This window comes from Astyanax mexicanus, chromosome 3 (assembly GCF_023375975.1).
Source record: "Astyanax mexicanus isolate ESR-SI-001 chromosome 3, AstMex3_surface, whole genome shotgun sequence".
Taxonomy (NCBI): Eukaryota; Metazoa; Chordata; class Actinopteri; order Characiformes; family Acestrorhamphidae; genus Astyanax; species Astyanax mexicanus.
Window position 1 is genome coordinate 29,946,139 of NC_064410.1, and position 6,116 is coordinate 29,952,254.

General features: G+C 37.2%; 1 long non-coding RNA gene across 1 annotated transcript; it reads left to right on the forward strand.

Annotated features, from left to right (window-relative positions):
* LOC103028499 (uncharacterized) lies at positions 1-4,429 on the forward strand. The gene is made up of 3 exons (XR_455546.4): positions 1-100; positions 1,423-1,800; positions 3,736-4,429. It is a non-coding gene; the product is annotated as an uncharacterized LOC103028499 (long non-coding RNA).
* Positions 4,430-6,116: the final 1,687 nt, after the last annotated feature.

The window sequence follows — 6,116 nt, forward strand, 5'->3', positions numbered from 1 at the left end:
TAGCTCAGGTAAATAGAGCAGGTAGGAGAGAAAAAACACACCGAGAGAGAGGATGAAGAAATGACATACAGCTCATATTTCTGATTAAAGCTTCGAAAGGGTGAGTGTTGATAAGTTGCAGCTGTGGGAGAAGAATTCTCACCTGCTTACTCGACTAATTAAACCAAGACTGATGCAGCTGTCGCTACTTAAAACCGACACATTTACACCAACAAGCTACTGCAAACCGGTTTAGCCAAAATTACACCAGCAATACAATAAGTAAAACTCGATTTCAGTAATATGTTTAGTTGTGGGTGTTGGTTATGTGAAGGCTTAGATCAGTGCCGTGAAATTTTAGATATCTACAGTTTTGGACTGGCTATATTTGGAATATCTTGCAAAGCTGATTTCTGAGTTATGATTTGGGAAAATTTAAGCTTACAGGTATCAGTTAGTGGATATTGACCTCTTTTACTGTAAGGCCCACTTGTTTAAACCAGCTCCCCGGCTCAAGGGTGAAAACCAATATTCAGTACCAGTCAAGAATTTTGACACCTTAAATTCAATGTATTTTTTTTATTTTATTTTATTTTTTTTGTAGATTAATACGAAATTTATCGAAACTATGAAGAAAAACATGTGAAATTATCTAGGAAAAAAGTGTCAAATAAACCAGAATATGTTATATATTTTAAATTGTTTAAAGTAGCATATCTTACGTATCTTGGCTGGGTTTTCTCAGTCAGCTTTATGAGTTATTCACCTGGAATGGCTTTCAGTTAATAGCTCTGTTAACCTTGATGCAGATTTCATTTTCCAGCAGGACTTGACACAATGCCCACACTGCCATAAGAACCAGTTGGTCTTATATAATATTCTAATTATCTGTTATTCTGACTTTTGGATTTTCATTAGCTGTAAGCTATAATCATCAACAATAAAATAAATACAACTCTTTGTGCTATAACGTTATATCTAATTCATGATTTTCACATTTAAAACTGAATTACTTAATTAAATTAACTTTTTAATGATATTAATTTTTAAGATGCACCTGTACAAGGTGTATGCATAACAATGATATGATTCTCTTTGTTTTGCAAATTGTTTTAATAATCAGCAAAAAAATGGTCTGCTGGTCTTCTGTTTTTTACACAGTAAAATGTTCCATTTAAAACTGCCAGCACTCAGTTGGAGAAAACCACATCAGAGGTTATGCTCTGCTGAACAACATTTTCCCTAAATGTGCATACACATTAAAGTTAACATAATATTAACCAGACTAGGCTGTGTTTCCTGAAAGCATTTTACTACTAAGAGAATTCTAAATGGTCAAGCAAGCATCACACTGAACACTCACACTCTCTAATAGCTAAAATGATCTGGGTCTTCTCTTTAAGTGTAGTATAATTTGTCCGTCTTCTGTTTTCTTTCCACCAGGATTTATAAGGTTGGCATGACCTCCTGCATGGGCCTGTCCCACTGTAAAGTGGCGCTGGCCTTCGCTGTAATTTTTGACCTCCTGGGGGTCACAGCCTTGCTTGTGGGGGTCTTTGTTCCACTGGAGGTGAAGGGGAGAGACTTTGGTGACCTGCTGGTGTACTCAGGAGCGCTGCTGGTGTTGATGTCCCTCGGTGGCTGGGTCATGTGGTACAGTGGCAACATTGAGGGTCTGTCGTCCAGCAAGGAGATGGGCCACATTGGGAACGCAGTGGACCGCATTGCTCGCACCCTCAGCCGGAAAATACGCACCCATACAATTAGGGGCCATAGAGGTCCCTGAAGTGGATAGATTTAATTCCTCTCCAGGGTGCTTTGGTAAGGAAACATTTCTGCATCAAAAACCTATAAAACTGTGAGCATTTCTTTTGTAAATTCAGACCCTTTTAAATTTTTCACTCTTTAATTGCAGCCATTTGCTTAAATCAAAAAACTTTATATTATTTCTTATTGATGTACACTCAGCACCCCATCTTGACAGAAAAAACAGAAATGTAAATATTTTGGCAAATTTATTTAAAAAGAAAAACTGAAATATCACATGGTCATAAGTATTCAGACCATTTGTTCAGTATGAAGTAGACGCACCCTTTTGAACTAGTTCAACCGTGAGTCTTCTTGGGAACGATGCAACACACTTTTCACACCTGGATTTGGGGGATCCTCTGGCCTTCTTTTCTGCAGATCCTCTGCAGTTTCGTAAGGTTGGATGGTGAACGGTAGTGGACAACGATTTTCAGGTCTCTTCAGAGATGCTCAGTTGGGTTTAGGTCAGGGCTCTGGCTGGGCCAGACAAGAATGATCACAGATTTCTTCCAAAGCTACTCCTTTGTTGTTTTAGCTGTGTGCTTAAGGTCATTGTCTTGTTGGAAGGTGAACCTTCAGCCCAGAGCACTCTGGAAGAGGTAATCTTTCAAAATATCTCTGTACTTAGCCGCATTTGTCTTTCCTTCAACCAATCAACTTTCTCCCATCTTCCTTCCTACTGGAGCTCTTAAGCACAACCACAATAATATCTGGGTTCTTCTTCTTCTACCTTTCTCACCCAGGCTCTTCTCCCATGATTGCTCAGTTTGGCTGGACCGCCAGGTCTAGGAAGTGTTCTGGTCGTCCCAAGCTTCTTCCATTTAAGGATTATGGAGGTCAATGTGCTATTAGGATCGTTAAGTGCTGCAGAAATTCTTTTGTAACCCTGGTCAGATCTGTGCCATGCCATAATTCTGTCTCTGAGCTACTTGGGCAGTTCCTTCAACCTAATGATTCTCATTTTCGCTGTGAGCTCTTATATAGACAGGTATGTGCCTTTCCTAATCAAGTCCAATCAGTTTAATTAAACACGGCTGGCCTCCAATGAAGGAGTAGAACCATCTCAAGGATGATCAGAAGAAATGGGCGGCATGTGAGTTAAATATGAGTGTCACAGCAAAGGGTCTGTATACTTATGACCATGTGATATTTCAGTTTTTCTTTTTTAATGCATTTGCAAAAAAAATCTTTTATTCTGTTTTTTTTTTCTGTCAATATGGGGTGCTGTGTGTACATTATTGAGAAATAAAATTATTTTTGATTTGAGCACATGACTGCAATGAAACAAAGAGTGAAAAATTTAAAGAGGTCTGAATTCTTTCCGAGCCTACTGTATGCAATTATTTTTTTCAGTAGGGATTTGTTTGCAAGCGAAGGTCCTATTTATTACAATCTCATTGAACTTTTATCATGTATTGAAGCTCTTTAGTCTCGTCACTGAACTGCTGTGTGAAGAAACAAAACTAAGACCAAATGTATACAATATAACAAAAATGCAAACCTTTGTTTGGCCTGCGATCTAGACTTTCAGTTTTGAAAACTCTCTTTTTTTTTTTTTTTTTTTTTTTGATAAAACATTTTTAGAGTTTTTGTGTGAAACATCCTGCAATTTCTTTTTTTTTACATTTTCGTTAGAACTAGAGAAATTATTGTTTGACTGCTTTAATTGTCTTTTTTCTGTTCTTATTGTTGGTTTTGGCCTCAATTCTACTGTTCGTTTGCTATGTAATAGTGTTTATTCTTGCACATTTTAGTTATTTGATCAGCTGTATTAGGAGCAGGAAGAAAAATAAATGTGCAAGGCAGTGAGCTTCTAGGACCAGGATTGAGAAACACTCCTATAGGATAAATTATCAGCAGCAGTTTATTTTAATGTTTTTTTTTTCTTAAATAATTGCTTTTTCTCTGTCTGTAGAAATAATAATTCTTCCTTATTCTAATTTTTAGGTTTTGTGGCCCATGAAGTCTAGAAGCTGTGTTAAGACTGCTCTTCGTCACCCAGTTCTCCTCACTTAACTGACTGTTACAGTACACGTCCAAGGAATAATGAGAGTAATATTTCTTTGGACGTTATTTGTATTTTAAAACAGTATTGATGTTGTTTTGTATTCAAAAGGTTTTATTTCAGTTAGAGTGGTGGTTTCAGTTTTCAAGAGAAATTTGCATCAACTTTGTTGAGAAGACTAACATGTCGAGTTCTGCTTTTTATGCAAAATGTTTTGTATCTCACAAATAAGACTGATGATTCATGATTAACATTGTGCAGTATATGGTCCTTGTTTTCAACTATTTACATGTGCTGATTAATTGGTTTAAAAACCTTATTTTATGCCTCTGACAATGTCAAACAGTAGTACACTATTGGTCAAATGTTTTAAAACACCTGGAATTTTGTCAGTAATCTATTGGCAGTTTTGGACGGCAGAGGCAAGCCTGCTTTTTGTATTTTGCCACTCCACCTGCCAAAGCTGCAGCTCCAAGTCTTCTCTGCACAGTTAAAACCGAAACTTGGTCCAGTGTACTGCTGAGCTACAAGTTATTGTCATGTTAGCTTCCTTATTGCAGAAGCTGTTGACTCTCAGAAACCTGTCTTCTGATATTGATGCGAATTTGAGTCTAATAAAATAAATTGTGAAAATAAGACAGTTACAAACAAATCTTGACTCACTCATCTTAACTTATTTAATGAAATTCTGTTGGTAAAACTGTATTACACTAGATGTTTCATATCCTAGCTTTATAAAATTGCGAAGGAAAATATTTGATATACTGGTCAAACATATATTCAGGCAGAAAAAACACCCTGGTGATCTCAGACTTGTGTGAAGCCATCTCATCAAAATCTCTCTTGACTGCATGATTCAAATTGGTGTAAGAGGTTTCAATCCTGTATCCCTGTATTACTCCACCTAAATTAAAAGAGCATCAGACAATAAATGCTTAAAGAGAAACTATGCAAAGATGTAACTATAACAGTACATAAACGTAGATAGCCAAGATATGGTGGCACAAAACAAAGATTTTCTGCATCAGTTTACTATAGAGAAAATGCGAATTAATGAGTTAATCGTTACCAACACGGCTATAGTGTGCTGCGCTGTTGCAGTGAGGCCCAATCTAATTTCACCCATTGGCCCTACCGCTTGTTTTTGAGTGCCCCTTCCCCTTTGAACAGAGTTACAAGTGGAAGGGGAGAAATCCTCCCCCTGAAAATTGGGACAACTCTTCAAGCAACCGATACATCATCAGGAGCGCTAAAGTTCAGTAAACTATCTGCTTTAACTTTAGGGCATTTGTTCACCCACCCTTCAGGAAGGGTGGGTGCACAAATGAATTATTATTGTCCATTTCTTTATTCCTTTGTGATGGTGAGCTGAAATTAGCTTTGATTAGCTGTTATGTTATTTTATTTTCCTGTTCCACCTTAAATACTCCAATTCCTGCCGTTTGGTACACTATTTAAGGTGGAATGGGAAATTTAGCTAGCTACTGAGGCAAACTAGTAGTGATTGTTTTTATGCTTGTTATGAAGAATAATTCTGATTCTTGTGTCTAAATTTAAAATGTACTTAATTCAAGTCTTATTTTTAAAAATGTTGTTTACCCCATTGACAGATTTTGCTTAATATAAGCATTTGTCTACTTTTCTTCCAATGGATTTATATTTAGCATTTTATAGTCATTATCAGCCTCCTCATGTTTGCTGCACTTAATAATGCAGCACCCCTTATGCTGTTATCTGATGTTTTTTTATTTCTATATTCTCTCCTGAAAACTGTTTATTCGGTTGAGTAAAGCGCTTACATTTATTTACAGTAACCTTAGATTTTCACTAAAGACGCAGAGGCATTAGCATAAGCAGCTAACTGCTAGAGGGATGTAAATGGCGCCCAACAGCGCTACACAGAGGTGTTCCAATAAGCCAGGCCAATAATACTCACCTCTAAATGGTGAAAAAGCTAGCACTTAGAGAGGTTAGTGGCCAATGCTAATGCTGCTCCAGCATTGATAGCGGGGTTAGCAGTAGGCTACAGACTGATAAGACTCTGAATGGGGAAAGCCAGTGCGTAGCGTGGTTAGTGGCTAATGCTAATACTGCTGCAGCCTTGGTTCTAGAGGAACCTCACTTGAACTCCTGTAAATGCTGTACTTCAGTGTGACTTTACTGTTCCTTAAAACCTGACTGGTAAAATTCATACATAAGATGCACAGGATTATAAGGCACACTGATGATTTTTGGGAAAATTAAAGGATTTTAAGGTTCTCTACAGCCAATCGCAGTCCAGTAAAACTATAATTGCCTAGTTTTTCTTGGTTCTTATACATGT